The sequence below is a fragment of the Chiroxiphia lanceolata genome, chromosome 5 (assembly GCF_009829145.1).
Source record: "Chiroxiphia lanceolata isolate bChiLan1 chromosome 5, bChiLan1.pri, whole genome shotgun sequence".
Taxonomy (NCBI): domain Eukaryota; kingdom Metazoa; phylum Chordata; class Aves; order Passeriformes; family Pipridae; genus Chiroxiphia; species Chiroxiphia lanceolata.
The window spans coordinates 24,616,992-24,635,791 of NC_045641.1; positions in this window are offsets into that span (position 1 = coordinate 24,616,992).

Below are 18,800 nucleotides of genomic sequence, written 5' to 3' on the forward strand. Positions count from 1 at the left end.
TGTCAAAAACAGATGAAGGTTATCTTAAGAGGTGAAGAAACTGATGCTATCTACAGTGAGGGGATTTTATTAATGAATATTTGCTTCAGACCTCAAATGCTAGAACAGAAGAAGGCAAGGGTAAAAGCAGAAAAATCACAGTTTAATAAGCAAATCAAAGAAGCAAAATACATGAAAGAGTGGAATTGGGGTCAGAAAGAGGCAAAAAAATACATTAAGTTACCCATAGCACTCCTTTAAGAAGGATCTTGCACCACATTAATCCCTGTAGACTTTTATCAGCCAGCCTTTAATTCCTCCAGTGGAAATTATAAGCCACCTCACTTGACAGCATATTACACTGCCTCTCTGTTCTCTCAGGTCAGCTACCAAAAGCAGGAGCAGGGCTTCTGTGAAAGCATGCTAAGGAAACTGCTTTTGGAAAGAGGAAGACGAACACAGCTGCCAGCACTTCCCAGCCTTGTGCCTGGGCAGCTTCCCAGGGGCCAGAGGTGCAGTCATGTGCCACCTGAACTTCTCCCCACACCACTACTAGAGAGACAGACTCTGCTGCTTCCCAAAAGTGCTGGCATGCCAGGTATCATGTAGCTTGAGACAGGGATAAGTGTCAGCAGCTTCTGTGCTGTACTCAGGAAAGCTAGAGGCAGAAATACCACTGGCCATCATCAGAACAAGCCCACTGCCTTCCTCGAGCCCTGTGGTAGCTGCGCTATGGTGCTCTGGGGACATTTTATGATGCTTTTATGGAGATGGTTTCTACTCTTTAATTCCTATCAATTGTGTGCATTGCAGCCTCCTTCTATGGATGCCAATCATTCACTTTTTCAAGGAGCAGTCAGATCCTCAGGTAGCAGTGTGTTGTTGCACTGCCAGCTACTGTTGTTATTACTTAGTATTTTAATTGTTAGTGTGACTCTTTAACCTGACAAAAGTGGGATTTCCAAATAAAACTTGTAAACAGTGAACCTATTGAAAAGTATGTTGCATAAAAATGAATCCCACTTCAAAGGCCTTACTCAGATTAATACTGCTATAGCTTAGAGCGGAATTTAGTCCCATGTTATTATCTCCGAAGAAAGATTAAGGCTCAAGAGCAATTAGTTTCAGTTTAGTGAAAAGGGCAGGATAGAACAAGTATGGTACCAGTAGAGTATTTTTCATAGGAGAACAAGGAACCAAAGACCTTCTCGGTGTCTGAATTTTACATGTCTCAAAGTTTTCTCTAAACTTTTCACAAACCAGTCATTAGATTGTTTGCTTTTGTATTTCAGGGGATTTTTTTTTTGTATTCTGAAATAATCACCCCTGTAAAGTGTCTGGCTTAAACACAAGAATATTGGTATGAAAATGTTTTTAGGAATAATGAATTCTACTTATATAAGCCCACTGATACCGGGTATAAACACTTTTCCCCAGATACAACTGAAGCAATTCAAACCTTTATGTGAAACAGCCATTTTCCTAGTCCCATGTATCCCCTTCAATCAGTGTGAGGAGGAGGAAATATATGAGTCACTAGAAATGTGCTTTTTGCTCTCCAAAAAAATTTAGATTTAGGAGATGTAAAAAGTGTGTTTAGTGTCAATATGGTGCTGTATTCTGGCCCAGCATTTCTTATTCAATAACATTCTCCAAAACCCACAATTTTCTAATGCCTTAAAGACAGAATGAATCAGGCCTAATCTTTGTTCTTTATCTGCTACAACTGATCACTTCACAGTGATCAGTTCCCCTCTCTCCTTTGTATCAAATCAAAATTAGAGAAAATCTTGAAATGTAAGAAAGATTTAAATGATTTTGCTCATATTGACTGTACATTGTGGGCAGGGGCAGGGTCACACTACAATTGCTAAATCTTTCAGCTCTGAGTGATGACATAGGATCTCTACACATTATCATAGTCTACATGTTATACATTAAATGTTTGGTTTGCAAATCATTCTGGAGGGTATTTCTCTGTTTTTTGAGAACTGAACTTCATGGAACAGGCTAAGGAGAAAGTAGGAATGCTTAAAAGGAAAAAGAAAAACATTTTGAGAAAGTTTCATTTCAGACATAGTAAATATAATTAACTTCACTGCCTGAAGCAAGTAATGCTTAAATATAATTTCTTACAGGCACTGTAGTTTGAGAACAGGCTCTGGGCTTACTAAGACAGTAACTGGTTGAGAGTAGCAAAAGCAATGATAACAAGTCTTTATCAGAAGAATGTCCAGCTTGAAATTCAAGCCCTAGCTGCTCTAGACACCAGAGCTTTTCTTAGAGAATTTAAGGCCTCCAAGCACCCTCATTTATGAAAGATAAAATGTTTTCCACTGGTCTATGGAGAGCATACAGACTATTTTCTAGAGAAAACATTTGAAAAAAAAATTTCATTTTTCTCAGAATCAGTCCCTTTCTAATAGTAAGGGTGACAGGAGTAAGAGTGTGTCTGCAGCCTGCCTGGGAGCAGAGCTCACAGTTTGTGTGCTGTAGTGGGTTAAGGTCCTCTGTGACTATTTCCTTGGTGAATGATGTTGAAAATTGCTTGTCTTTCTGGGTGTGAGCATGAAGAAAAGACAAACTCTGTAAAGTTGTTTGTTCTTGTATGGGTTTTCTTGCATGTTCATTGCAAGGCATGCAGTCATCACCAGCTGAAATTGGCAGCCAGTTTTCAGCCCATTCCCGGAGACTGGAAAACCAACCTGGTCTGAGGTCAGTGTCAAGTTCAAGTTCTCTGACTTTTGACATGTGAGACAGAGGTTCCAATGTGTCAGTACAAAGTTGAGATACATCCAGCAAAGACTTAAGATCTTAAGAATACCATATTACCTATGGTCTTTCCCTCTATCAAAACAATTTCTTTCATGGCCCATAATATTTCTTTGCATTAAAAACAGGGTAAATAATACTTCTGATTTTTTAGAAAAAACTAGAAATGCTTTTCCATATCCTCAATGATCAGGCATACCCTTTACTGTATGGTATTCAAATCATGTGAATTTGATTTGAATTAGGAGAAAGCATTAGCTCTCAAATACATTGGTGCTTTCTATTTAGGTCTCTTTAAAGAACAACCTTTTGCATAATGAAGTAGGAAGTAAGATAAAACAACAATAAAGTAATCATTCAAAGCTCTTGAGAACTTTGCAAGACATCATTTATCATCACTGTGGATGTTGCTTTTTCGAGAGGCTAAGTAGAAGTATTTATAACATTAGAGTAGTTCAAAGCCAGTTGTGTTAGATGCTCAAAGATGAAGCTTGGAAAACCAGGAGCGGTGGTCAGCCAAAAGTTTACACAGAGCTGATAAGAGTTATAGAATGAAATACATATAGTCTGAAAATCATCAGTGGAATATTTTTGTACAAACTCTGGAGCCTTAGCTGCTTGCAGTCCTTCACAAATGCTTTTATTTATTAGTTATGTTTGGTGCAGTTGTACCTAGGGACTAACTTGGAAGCCCATTTGGACACATAAGAATACAAAGGACATGCACTGAAGGGTCTTAAAAGTGAAATAGATGTAGGGAAAAGACATGATGTGAAAATCAACTGGGCAATGCTTGAATGTCATCTAGTTGTTTTTAAGCACTCACTTTTAAGTGGATTGCAAAGCAGAGTAACAAGTAAATCGAAACAAAAAAGCATTGTACTGGGTAGAAAAGGGCAAGAAGGAAAAGAAGTGTTGCATGGAAACATGGATGTAACAAGGTTGTGAGGAGAAGGGAAGGGTTAGGCAGGAGAAGAAGAAAAGAGAGGAGGTTTATGGACACAGAGCAATGCTCATCATGATGCAGTGGGTCCAGCGTTCCAGTATATGTCCAGCAAGTCCCTTGCACAGACACATGCACCAAGCCACCAGGCTGGATACGCCAAGGGGCTTGCCTTTCCCTGTCCTCTTAGCTCTTCTTATCCCCTGTGCCTGGCAGGGAAGAGGCCTTCAACCAGATGTGGACTGAGAGGAGGGCCAGGCCCCACGGGGGTGCTGAGGCTTCTCCAAGGAGTGGCCCCATCTTTGCAGCATATCTCTGCCGAAATCAGCTTGGTTTGCTCCTCTCTACAGTCTTTCCTCATCATGGCATGCCGCGAGAGAAGGGTAGCACCAACAGAGCTTGAATACTCGCTGACAGACTTGTCAGTGAAGGCAGGTGCTGGGGGCTGAGTACACCAGCTCTTGCTTTGGGAGTTGTTGTAGATGCACCAACCACCCAGTCTGCTTGTACGCAACATGAAATGCACTTTCCCCACAGCAAAACAGAGGAGGATGCATAGCCAAATCCTATTAAGACTGACTGGTTGCTGGGGCTATCATAGATTTTTCTCAATTTTTGCAAGTAAACGGTCAGTTGTTACAGGTGGCTTCATGGAACACAGATGCAAGATATCAGTGTTAGCATGACATGATAAAATTTTCTTCAGAAAGACAGTTAAAACCTTGTACAATTATTTGAAGCAGCCTCTGTGTGTTAGCTCAGTTTAGTATTTTGCCTACTGCTACAGAAGCCCCCCCCCCTCAGGAGCTGGCAACATCTTGCAACACAAGTAAGAAATATTATAAATACAAATCCATTATATAGTTGGATGTGAGAAGGACCAGAAATAATAAATGCATGTTGGTTAAAACATAACCATACAGAAAATTCAAACTTGTATAACTTATATGCATTTTTGTCAACCTGGTAATCTGAAAAATGCCCCTGCCAAGTGCAATTTTATGGAAGGCAGAATAGTATACTGGCAATACAGATTTAAATTCAAACACGGCCCTAGGTTCATGCCTGCAACACCCATTTATGATGAACCTGGAAGCACATTGTATTAATGAATGCAGCTTATATACTACTGGAATAGATGGGCCACAGATGGAGAGATCATGGTGGGATCAGCTTGAGATGCATATATTTTTCTGATACATTAAGCCGTGGAACTAACTACAGTCGAGTTTCTCATGCTGAGGTATTTTTGACATATTTTTCCCTAGGTCTGCTTGTAAAGACAGAATAAATTGTCCTTGACTTTCGTAAACATATTTCTTCTGTCAGTCTGTGCCCCTTTCCTCTCTGTGTGATAGCCCATGGAAGCAGTGTGTGGAGGAAACTGTGCTTAGTATTCTGCAACAGTGAGTGCCTGAGAGCTCTGAAATGGGAAGCTCTACCCTCCAACAAATTACTGCAGGGATAAATAGACCATGCTTGCTTTCAGCCTACAAATATTTACCTTTCTGAAGTGTAATGTAGTTTGGGAAAACAGTGCTGATGGCATTTTCAGATGAATCTGGATTTCTTATATTACTGAGTAGTGAAGAAAGATGAAGAGCTGGGCCATCCAGATTATTCTAGCTAATGACATATTCCCTGGACTATATTTGTTTGCATATTTATATGTATGCAGTCTTCTTTGTACATGTATGCAATCATGCATGTGTACATTATAGAGCATGTTACCACCAAGAAGCAAAGATCCTACCTCATCATCTCATGATGCCATGTGTAGTCCAGCTTTCTTCCTTTTTGCTTTCACTCGCTTTACGTAAAGACCTCATTTGAGTCAGAGACTTTGCCTGTCCTGATGCTGGTCCTTTGCAAATGTAAATCCATTTCAAATATTTGTCAATGTTAATCTGTCACACAGGTCTCTCCTGAAAAATTTCCTGTCACAGTCTCCTTTGCAATTCTGCTTAACAAGAACTTAAATGTTTAGGCTGATGGTGCTCTAAGACCCCTTCCTGTCATCCTAACAAATACTGCTGCAGTGTTCCTTAGGATTTCTCTGCCTGTCTGGATTAGTCTGCTGTCTCTAGTCTTCTACTTCTATCATATGATTTTTTCTGTTTTGCTTTGTTTGGTGATTTGTACACATTTTCAGATAAAGACTATTGCTCCTTATGCATTAAGATAATGCAAATCAATAATAATGAATCAAAACTGAAATAATTAATAATACACAGGATGAGAAATGAACAGAAAAGCCTGAAGGAGTTAAATTAAATTAAATGAAACCGACAAAAGAGAAAGAAATTCAGGAAAAATAACCTGTGGTTTTTTGTGGATTGTGGTTTTTTTTTTTTTTTTTTGGTTGGTTGATTAGTTGGTTGGTTGGTTTTTGGTTGGTTTTTTTAAAGATAAAGAATATAATCTGTTTTCTATCTGAAGAATAACGGGATTTGCACAAGATCCTCGTTGGCTAACTTAGACACACTAAGATACCAGAATTTTATTATTTTACTCTTCTCTACGAGTAACCACTAGGACAACAAGCAGCTGCCTACAGTGATGGCCTCACCTATTCAGCTCTTTGCACCTGAAGAAACCTGCAGAATGTAAGGTGCATTTAATGTAGAGAATAGGCATTATTCGCTCACAAAACTGGCATGCTAAAATGCCACATGTATAGCTGAGCTGGTCTGCACTCTGTGATCCAGCTCACAACTGAATTGCAGCTAAAACGGTTAAACCACTACCTTGCCTTTGTGTCCTCCCTTTCCCTGTTATCCCAGCCAGTGCAGAGGCAGAGCAGAAGGGGCGGCACATAGCTCAGCATTCCTCAATTTAAAAGCCACTAAAAATAAATCCATTGATAAACAGGCAGGCAGAAGCTGGCAGCTCGTGCTGCAGTGAGCATGGGTGCAGCAGAGCCTGCAGGAAGCATGGAGGTGTGAGTAGGTGGGAGTGCTTCTCATGGAGGGTACCCAGGCCCCAAAAGAAGACAACTCATAACATGGAGATTGGCACTGCATATTTGCAGTATGTAGTCAGTTTAGGTTGCGTGGAATGTGGGACCCAAACTGGCTTCACTTAACCCAAAACACTGCATCCAAGATGCCTCTGCAAGCTCCGTTTCCATGGAAATTAACATTAGCATCAGCTTCCCTTGTAACGTGACTCTATTACACTGAGTTCAGTAAAACAGATATTTTATCCCATTTCAGTCTGGAAGAAGATAAGGATTAGTTTGAAATCTGCATGTGGCATTATAAGAGCATGATTTGATTATTCTTTCTGGGCTTTAGATTGTGGCCTACTAGGCTGTGTTACGTAGGTAGAACAATATCCACTTAAGCTAAGGCTGACTCATATGCATTAACTCTGCTAAAACCTTATAAATCTTACACCAAAAGGAGGACAAAATAAATTTGAACGTATTTGCCCTCAAATTAGTCTTTATTACTGACATGATTGTCTTTCCAAAAAAGTAGAACTATTCTGATTTCAATAGGCAAAAGGTTGCCCAAGTAACTTTTTAAAGGATTGGATGTATTTCCTACAAATTAACCCTCTTCTTTACCACAACATTAAATTATTAAATCATCTAAGTAAAGTGAAAAACAGGCTTTTTCTGTAACAACATTAAATAATAAGATAAACTATATCTCAAACATGAAGCAATGGTGGGATTTGTATGGATTTGATCTCAATATACATTACCAGAAACACTGCCTGATCGATTTCTCTCCAAGTTGTCAAACAAATGGCAAATCTCCAAGGAATATTTTGGAAAGGAAGTTTTTAAATAAACCAAAAGAGGTTTCAAAGCTATTTTCAAAGCAAGGTAGATCACTGAAGTTTGACAGAATAAGTGCAGTGTTCACTCAGTTTAAATGTGGTAATCTTATTTAAAGTGGTCAGTAAAAGGGCTAATGCAGAAAAAATGGAACAATTTTTCACATTCTCTCTTCATACCTGTAAGCACTGGAGAAACACACTATCTCTGGGAGGGGTCATTGTCCCAGTTCATGATTTATTAATATGAATCACAAATAGAAATGCAGCTGCAGAATCATTAGTTTCCTTCCTTCTGTGAGAGAAATATAATAAGACTTCAGATCCCAGCTTAGATTTATGGAATTTGGTTCACATTTAGTAAAACCAAAGATTATTTGGCCCCTTGGACAGAAAGAAATTAAAATCTTTCTAATTTTAAGTGTGGTTTTGGTTCTTTTGAGGCAAGGTCTTGACACAAAATAACAGAAGGTTGTACCTGGCCTATTATGCCAGCATGACTTCTGGAGTGTAGTATATGCTTTTGCAGAAAATAAAGTGAGCACAAGCAAGGTGCCTCTCCTTAAGTGCGGGAGTGATCTGGTGAATTCAGGAACATCCTCCCCTCCCAACAAATCCTGCAGAGCAGAGTGTGACCATCATCCCACTCACATTATCAGCATCTTACAGCCAAGACATCCTAGTGGCTTATTGGAACAGATATTGACAGAATTGATGTCTTTTTTTTTTTTTAAAGCTGAGGAAATTTTCTCCCTAAGTCCAAATTTTCCAAGACCTTCTGTGTAACACCTGTACCAGTAAAGTTTTCAGGTAAACATACAGAGTCTTTGTTCCAAGTCATTATTCCTTCCCTTGCAAACCTAGAAGTATACAATAAATCTAAAATCCTTAAAAATGCATCCTTCTATCATTCTAAAGCAAATACATATATTAAAAAAAACTATTTAAAAATTCCACACAAGAAATAAAATTCTTTCTAACAGAAATGAGGTTATAAAGGTGTCTTAGTTTAACACAGCTAATTCTATTGGGGCATAACCTGATCTCCTACCCTGCAACAATATACTGTTTATAACCTGTTCTTTTAAATCTGTTCCTGATCAAATCCATCCCCAGTTCATTAAAAATTATTGTACAAGAGTAGCTAATAAAAGAACTAATTGGGACACAGGCCAAATTCTCCCAGCTTCGTGACAGAGTTCTGACATTTTAGTACTTCTAATGAAGTGTATGTGCTGGCATTATAGCGTTCAATAAATGCTGCAGTAAAGATATGGGAAAAAATTCAGAATTCTTTCTTTGGGGAGAAGACCAAGTCAAAGTTTGGTTTTGAAACAGATGGACAAAACCCTCTTAGTCTTCCTTTCTTGAACAAATGCACCAAATTTGGGAAGCTTCTTTCCTCCTCTTGGTTTCATAGTCCTGCAAAATCTTCTTTCTGTTTCTCAAGCTTTTAAAATTTCACTGCCTGTAACAAAAGAATAAAACTTTTTTTACTTAGTTTTATTTCAGTAGTGATACCATAAGCAGAGATCTGAAAAAGAGAATGAATTCTGCAAATACATTGAATTTCTGCCCTATTGCCAAGATCACTTCATATTTTCATTTCTCCTCTCTTTAGTGTCCCACCGTGTTTGAGATACAGTTTATTCTTCTTACAACACTTTCCAAAATCTTTGTTCCCATCATCACGTAGGTCAATAGAAGTTCTGCAGTGGACCTCTGCACAAACAGACACAGCCTGGGCCACAGATATGTGCATACAATGGGACAGATCATGGACAGAAAATAGGAGGGGCCTAAAATGACTAAGGACATCACAATAGGGGTAGGAATCTTGTTCATGCCCTTTCTATCCACACACAAAAACTTCTTGCTTGACGTGCCAGTGGCCCTTCCAACTGACACAGCTGGAGGCTGGGATGAAACTTTGGCTGGGAATTCACTTGGACCAACACCTTCCTAGAAAACACAGGTTTGCACAGTGCCACACATGACGTGATGGGCAGTTTATGCCTTCCTGCTATTTGCTTAAGTCAGAAGAGTAAACATGTCTTTCTGTAACTCAGCAGGAAGAAGGAAGCACCAAGGAGCTCAGGCCAAGGCAACACAAAGACATGCTGCAAAGACTCCTGGCTGCCTAGAAAGTCTGCAGCATGGCTCTGCATATCCAGGTAGAACCCAAAAAGTAGCTAATTTTCAGTACAGTTACAATCTGAAGGCCATTGTCATCTAATAAATATTTCCTGAATTCAATCAACTAAGAGGGTTTAACCCATTTCCATTTCAATTCACTTATTTTGACTCTAAAGCTATCACAGATATTTCCTTTTGTTTGACCTTCTTAGCTGAGTAGGTAAATACTGGGTAGACAATAAGCAACTTCCATTTCACCCTTATAGACTGTGTCCTTGCCTCTGTAGTGTAAATTTGTTGTTTAGAATAAGTTGGAGGAACAATGTGGAAAGTTGATACTATGTCTCCATATATCTTTTTATATTTCTAAGAAATCTTATTTTATGTCCAACATTGCCTGTAGGATACTTTTTACAGGCGTATAAGTCAACCAAAGGAAGCTCAGTGACATTTAACACAGAGCTTGATATATTTCATATATCAAAGTTTTAACTGTTTTTAAGTGTTTGTATTTTGAACAAGAATAAGTGACTGTAATTATTATATCACAAGTTGTAATGAAACAATTAAAAGTAGAAACAAAAATAATGGATTTGAGATACATTTATCTGTCGACTGTTATATGTCTGTTACCATGCTAAAAATCCTAGACAACAGCCACAAAATTTAGGTTAAGGAAGATGATAAAGCGATTAGTATCTGATCAGGCGTCTATAAACAAGCAATGTAAAAAAAGCTTTTTTCACTAAACCCTAATTACTTTGGGAGAAAATCCTTCTTTGCACACAGAAGGACAGATCATGTGCTAGCTCTAATTTATGCTGATCCTTATATATTGTACAGTAGGGATATGCCTTATCCCTTGGCTGTCTCTACGTGACATGCAATTTTTCACAGTACTTCCCAGTGATTTTCAGAATCCAGGAGCAATTCAGCATGGAGAATAATGGCAAGCAGGACCTGGTGAGTTGCTCATGGCAATGCAGTTATGTTGTCTTCCAGCATCATGAAAAGAGATTGCATATTATCATGACTACCACCTGCTCTTGTAACAATGGTAAAGTAGCAAATAATTCCTACCTTGTCTTTCACAATCGAGACATGTCTCCTTTCTAAAGTAATTTTAATCTTTTCTCTCTCTTCATTATTTATTCTGTATCAACATCTTAATTCATTAAGGGGATGAAGCGATGTAACTTCATCTACAACAGCTACCAGATTTATTCTATCAAATACAAAATGTTTCTTCATTATAACATTTATGTTTATGACCTCTGAAAGCTCTGCAAAATCCTTGGGTGATATTACTGGTACAGTGAGCATGGTTATTTTAGGTATATGTTCATATTTCAAGATTAGCACAGGAATTTTTTTAATGTGGCAGTTACTATAGTGACAGTTTCAGAGAGGAAAGATGGTATTGCAATAAAGATATTGTACTAAGATTCAGCTCAAATTGTCAAGAACTCTTCAGAAAGAGTCACTTATATCTTTTTACTTTCTAGTATTTTTTAATGTGGCAGTGCTTTGGTGAACAAGTTGTTGATCTGAATTACAGAAGTAAAGCTGGCTGAGAGCTGTTCTTTCATTCTGCAGAATTCTTCTACATTAAAAAAATATTTTTATTCTGTGTCAAAACAAACCCAAACCTCTTGAGAGCTGTTTTGTGTTAGTAAAATTAACCATCCCACCAAAATCTGGTGCTGAAGAACCATACTTTGTGCTGAAGGGGAAACTGATCCCAGGCTGTCAACCTGTCCCAAAAAGCCTAATACTGCTACAGTAGTGAGGAAGTTCTCTGATTTACCTTGTTTTGAAAAGGAATTTCATTCTAGATTTGGAAAAAAACCCACTACCTAAAATTTGTCTGGCAATAAATTTGTCAGCATTCTTTGATGAATTTCTAAGGAATTAGTATTTTTGCAAAGACTTTCTTTTCCCTAGAAACATCTGAAGCCTACACAACTGTGCTGGTCAGTTTACAGTTATCTACATAAAAAAAAGAGAGAGAATTGATCTTATTGATTTCATAAATAAGTGTGTGTAATTCTACAACTTACAAGGCTGAGCTCTAATACAGGCTTCGTCAGAAGGTGCCTGTTTACATATCAGCCTTTCATCCATAACTAGCAAGCTACAGAAAGCCTGTTCTCATAGTTGCAACCAAATATTCTCCTCACACTTGCCCAAGATGCAAAGATGAAGCTCTGCAGTCCAAACCTCTCCAAAGCACAACTTGTAAAGGGGCTGCCATCTCACAATGAATTGTCAATGCCCATGATAATTATTGAAGTAGCCATGGTATGATAGTATATCAGTGACGGCCCAGGTGGTCCATTCTTGCCTCTAAAGAGCCCTTGACAGCCTAAATTTACTGTACATATGGAATCACTCATGACTGCTGGCAGCTGAAATGCTCATGGCTAAAGTCCCAGTTACAGCCGAGACAAGGTTCAGGCTGCTGATCTCTACTCCATTTCAGTAGCTGATTGCCAACTTAGAGCTGGTAATTAACTACATGAAGCATTGCTGTCTATGGCCTGCAAGTGTAAGCCATCGGTGGACACAGCCTAGCAGAGGATTGTAGGATGCTGGTCACCAGCCTCAGCTAGGCAGTATCAGAAGTCACTGATTTTTCAGTTGACTCCTAAGAAAGATCAGCATCCAACTGAATGAGCTGATAGAGAAGATTTAAGACCCGAATTTTTGCCCAGTTATAACTGAGAAACCCATTCCTTATCTCTTCACCTCTTAGCTACCTGTGAATACTCTAGGGGAAAATCTACAAACTCAGCTTACACCACTACAATGTTCATTGAACTGTGAAACACTGTCCTGGAGGGACTGGAAGTGTCAACATAATCAATTAGTGCATCTCAGGAAGCAATTCCAGAGAAGCTTTCTAGGTTATCTCTGTACCGAGGTCTTCAAGATAAAGCCTTACCCAGTGCACCCTCCCAGCAAGGACAGTACAGAGTGTTACAGAGTGTCGTAATGCCACATGGTAAACTTCTGGTAATACTGCTGTATCCAGAAACATCAGAATCTCCTATGAAGGGGGTGTTGGTCTTTGGTAACATGAAAAACTTTTTCTCCCATTTTTCTTTTTTTTTTTTTTCACCTTCTGGCTTCAGTAATGTTGCCTCTAAGAGAAAAATGATGATAAATCTCTCCCTATGCAAGATAAAGAAGCCAGATTTCCTTATTTACACAGTGTTATTGGGGTGGTGTGATGACAATATTGTTATATCTTATTTGGAGGTGATTTGGCTCATGTGGGCAGCATTGGCATTATTGCCATTTGGCATGGAGCTGAAAGGCCTAAAAAGCTGATTATACTGAAGTGTTTGAAGGAGGGATTCAGGACACAGCCCCGGGAGCATTATAATCCCGCTCAAGCACAATGTCCCTTTAAAGTCCACTGTTCCATTCAGTTGTTTCTTCCTTATGCCTGTAAACCTTCTCTATCCTTCAGACCAAAGTTTATTTCTTATTTTGAATAAGATGATATGAGGTTTGAAAGAAATATTGCTGTCACCTGAGCTTACTCCATAAATTAGCTTTTCAAAGGGCTATAGAATCAGAGCAAGTCTCTGTTGGTTCTGCTGGCAGAGGGTAAAACAAACGGTGTTTAGGTCTTAAAAATATAATTTCACCTGAGCTGCTTCTTCATCTGGATCTGTAATGTTAAGTAAGATGGGTTCAATAGGTCATATTACCTTGGATGAGTTGGTTCATAAGTGCGACCCTGTTCTGGGTACAAGCTCTGAAATCTACCAGCAGAGGAAGACAGATGCTGGAAATGGTTACATACTTTATAACAGAGTAACAACAACAGCAATAACAATAATAATAGAGTTATAGAAAACAGGGTTACATCCAGGTGGTATACAGTTCACTAGTGGGGTTCCATAGGGCTCCATTTTAGGGCCAATGCCCTTCCATGGATGCAGGACTCGAAGGAATACTAAGTATGTTTGCCGATGACACTAAATTGGGAGATGCTGACTCCCTCAAAGGCAGAGAGACCTTGACGGATTAGGGGACTGGGCAACCACCAACTGTATGAAGTTTAGCAAAGAAAAGTGCCAGATTCTGCACCTGGGACAGGACAATAAGAGGCTGTAAAGCAGTGCCACGAAAAGGGAAAGGGACCTGGGGGTCCTGGTCGAAGGCAAGTTGAACATGAGTCAGCAGTGCCGTGGCAGCCATGAGGGTCAATTTGTGTCCTGGAGGACATCAAACAAAGCATCGCCAGACGGTTGAGGGAGGGGAATGTCCCACTCTGCTCTGCATTGGTGTGGCCTCACCTTGAATATTGTGTGCAGGTTTGGGCACTGCAACATAAAAAAAATATTAAACCATTAGAGAGTGTCCAAAGGAGGGCAACAAAGACAGTGAAGAGCCTTGAGGGGAAGCCATATGAGGAGCAGCTGAGGTCACTTGGTCTGTTCAGCCTGGAGAAGAAGGGACTGAGGGGAGACCTCACTGCAGTCTACAACTTACTTGTGAGGGGAAGAGGAGGGGCAGTCACTCTCTGTGGTGACCAGTGACAGGATCTAAGGGAGCAGACTGAAGCTGTATCAGAAGAGGTTTAGGACAGATACTGGGCATAGACTTTTCCCTCAGAGTGTATTTGGGCAGTGGAACAGGCTCCACAGGGAAGTGGTCATGGCTTTCAGAGCTCAAAAATGCTTGAACTCTCTCAGACACACGGTGTGATTTTTGGGGTTGTCCTATATAGGACCAGGAACTGGACTTTGATGATCCTTGAGGGTCCCTTCCAACTCAGGATATTCTGTAATTCTATGATTCTGTGATTCTAGCCTGTTATAAGGGGAAGGTGATGTTCACAGTGGGAAGAAAATGGTAAAGATGATTTATGATTGTCATGACTCAAGACCAGCTGGAAATTAAGAAGCACACAGCTGTTCATTCAACCCCCCTCTCTCCCCTCTACTCCAGTGGAATGGGGGGGAGAATCAAGGTAAAACTTATAGGTTGAGATAAGAACAGTTCAATAGTTGAAAATAAAATAAAATACAGTAATAATGGTAAATGATGATAATAATAATGATAATAATAAGAGAAAAACAAGCAATGCACAATGCAATTGCTCACCACCTGCTGACCAATGCCAGACTCCCCTTTCTGAACACAGATTGGCCCTGCCCCCCTTCCCAGTAACTCCACCCCATTTATATACTGGACATGACATTCTATGATGTGGAATATCCCTTTGTTCAGTTCTGGTCACCTGTTCCAGCTACACTCCCTCCCAGTTTCTTTTGCATACCTCCTCACTTGTAGAGCATGAGACTCCTGGGAGCAGGGATGGAATTGGGTCTTATCCACCAAGGCAGAGACTTAAGCATGGTTAAGTCAGCACTCATCTTATTTAGGCTCTTTTTACACCTTCACATCTTGGATTCCTATCTGCACAGTGGCCCAGGTTAAAAATGGAGCTGGAAAATAACCCCATCACAATCGTATCATTAGAGCCACCACCCACACTCATGAGGTGGATTAGAAACCATTTAGGTTGAGGAACCAAAATTTATCCTACCAGGCTGGGTGATTGCTGCCTCCTATAATATATTGCTGGTTTGGCACATATTCCCCCAAGAAATCAAAGAAGAGCCTGTTTGGACACAGACTATGCCTGGGGTTTCCTGTGGGTTAGTCCTTCGCATCTCTCTGCACAACATCCAGGATCATTCCATCATGCAAGTTCCTCAACACCCTACAGTTACGAGAAGGAACTCAAGATGTCATCTGAGGTACCTCACTGTTTGTTGCACTGATGTGTTTGTCAATAATTTCAACATCTGAACTGGAAGGCAAGGCTCGGATTTATCTCACCCGTATTAAACCATCTGGAAGATGGATGCTTGGTCCTGACTAATTGTTTCAGCTCTGTTATGTTTTAGCTCAATTATGGCATAAGGATACCTCCAGGGATCAGTTCTCATCTGTCTCAGATACCTGTTTCAGTGTGCTCTGAATCTGCCTCTGCAGCTGCCTGTCTCTCAGCAGTGATTTCTTAGGGAGATTGCATCATTATTTTCAACTGGATCTCCACTTTTAGATGGGTTAAGGTGAGTAGGATATCATTCATTTCTACAGTACTACATAAAAATCTGGTATATTGTAGTCCATACATGAGCCACAGTGGACTAAATGCTAGAACTGCTAGATCACCAGTGCACAGCTTCTATTTTTTTCTGAGGAGCTTTGATGCCTTAAGCCTCTAAGGGTTTTTTATTTTTCTAATATTGGTAAGCTTTGTAAGTTTTATAGGTAGATTTTAAAAGCAGCAACCCTCACTCCCTTGCATCCCTTTCCCCGTAGCACCCTTGTTTACACATTCCTTAACCCTCTTACCCCATTCTATGCTCCCTATATCAGTCCTACCCTGAATCTAGCAAAAATGTTTAGTCTTTTGTCAAGACAAGGCCTGGATTGTTGGCAGAACAGCATATCAGGGCCTGAACAACAAAATGAAGTCAAGAATTAGGTAACTATGTACCCTTTGTGCTCTGATGGTGGTGAAGGTGATGAAGTAGGTGGTCCCGAAATGCACCCCAGACCCATTTTCAGGGGGTGGACCAGGGGCGGTCCAGAGTAAAGGCCACAGGGTGGACAAATCTGGGATTGGATGGATGGTATTATAAAATGTAACATCTCAGGCACGGCCTGGGCATCTTGTAACATCTTTAGCCTTGGCAAAATAAACCCTTTCTTATCTCACCCCTAATTAACTGCTCCGGGAGATTTTTTCAGCACCATAAATTCCACAGCTTTCAGTTAAAAATCTGTCAAAACTGATTCCATATAGATATTGGATAATAAAGTCCTGAACCCTGCCAACACATTCATATTCAAATTAAATGAAATTTGAAAGGGAATGGAGAAAATGGTGGTCCAGGATCTACACATTAGCACACACAGCACAACAAACAGACTCTCCCAAAGGGGAAAATTATGAGGTTGTAACTTTTGCAGTGTTTGAACTTTAAAAGAAGTTATTTAACAACACTCTTCAGACATAACTATGCATCTACACATATGTAGGACACTGAAAGAATGTAACGATTTACTCAAGGGCAAAGTGATACCCCACTTGCATAAGCTGTTCATCCCTTAGGCAACGTGAGATTATACTGTCTTTTCCACAGAAGCCTTACTTGTGGCATTTAACACACTTGCTATTAAAGAAACAGTGGGAGCTACAGTACCATAAAGATTAAAGGAAGACTGCTTAAAGCGGAGGGATTTTATCATACTCTAATAGTTGTATTTACTGCAGTTTAGCTCTTTGGATAGTATTTAATATTATTAAGAGATAGTTTTCATAGCTTTAAAGGATATGCAAAGGTACTTTAAAATAATGCTTTTAATATCTGAAGGGAAGAGGATTATGCATGTAGCTTGTGTAGGAACTGTTGTTTTCAACTCTCTCTTTAATTATAAAAGAATAGTTTTAAGAATCTTCATGTTTTAGACTGGTAAGTTTACATATTAAGCAGCTTGATTGTCTCAGAATAGGAATTAATGGCATAAATCCTTTTCTGGTACCTGAAGGGCAAAAGTATAATTGAGGAACAGTTTGCAGTGGTGGCTGTAAGCCAGATGAGTGCTGCTTGGTCCTAGACCAGCTGTATGGTGATCTACTTTCCAGTTTCAACACAGTAGCCTCAGGGCTTGCTCTTTCTTGTACCAGTTTCCCAAATCCCCAGCACTGCTGCTGTGATTGCTGAGAGCACAGTGAGACACATGGGACACATGGAGGGGGGGAAGGTGCCCTTACCAGAAGAGCCCACAATCTGGAACCTTCCACAATGTCCTGTGCAGAGGAGCAAAGTCACCTATTGAATTAGACTGGCAAAGTTGCTTAGATTTTACAGATTTTTCATTTTGCTGCTAGAGGATTTTTGTATGGATTTTTTGTAACACTGTTGTTCTTTGTCTGTATTTGTCTGCAGTGAGGTTGTACTAATTAATATTGATCACTGTGTTTTCATATAGCTTTCCACTATGATGGGAAAGTTGAGATATAAATATTTTTCAATCATTATTTGAGTATCTTATATATGAGATACTTTTAAAATATTGCTGGGAGATACTTTAAAAAAAAATAAATTAAAGTGCTACTTTCCTTCTCTGAACCCCTCTTTTTTTTTCTTTTTTTTTTTTTAATGTGACAATCATCACATTTATCTCGTTTAGTTCCCCACATTTTTGCAAGAGGAGGTGAAATGACTGTTCTATCTTCAAAGAGGATGGCCACAGCAAAATCTTCATGCTCCTGGGCACATATCACTGATGTTAGCGCAGGTCTTGGAACAGGGCTTGTATATAGGGTTTTATCTAGATGGGAGATGCTTAATGCAGTGCAGAGGAATTTCTTAACTGCTTTTGGTAGAGTCTATGAAGCAAGTTTATATTAGAAATGACTGTGATATTTCTGCATAAATGGCAATTTTTCAAATGAAAATGTTTCAGAAAGATGTATAAATTTTAAACAGAAGAGAGAGAAGGAGAAAGATTTTAGCAGTACAGTTGGTAAAGTACTGGCCCTGGGAAGCAGGAGGTGGCCAGTCAAGGCCTTGTAATTGCTTCAAGATTATCTGTGTTAAAGAACTTTCATTCACTGTATGTAGATCTAGATTTGAAGCTTTGTCACTCTTTGAGAGAAGCTACTCCAAGGACACTCTGTATCAAGGCAGAGCAGCAGATCCCAACACACTGGCTTTTACTGAGGCAGGAGTATACCAGGGCAGTGGGGAGAACTGCCAGGAGCCAAGAGTGCTCTCATGGAGCAGGACTGATTAATGTCTTTATTGCTTACATAGACAAAGGGATCAAGTACACCCTTAGCACATTTGCAGCTGACACCAAGCTGAGTAGTTCCACTGACATATCTGAAGGATGAGATGCCATCCAGAGGGACCTGGACAAGCTCAAGAAGTGGGCCCATGGGAATGTCATGAAGTTTAACAAGAGCAAGTGCAAGATAGGGCAGCCCCCTGCATCAATACAGGCTGGGGGATGAACAGGGGAAGAGAAGCCCTGCGGAGAAGCACTTGGGGTGGCTGAGAGGCTGGACATGACCCGGTGATGTGTGCTCACAGCCCAGAAACCCAATTGTGTCCTGGGCTGCGTCAAAGGCAGCGTGGCCAGC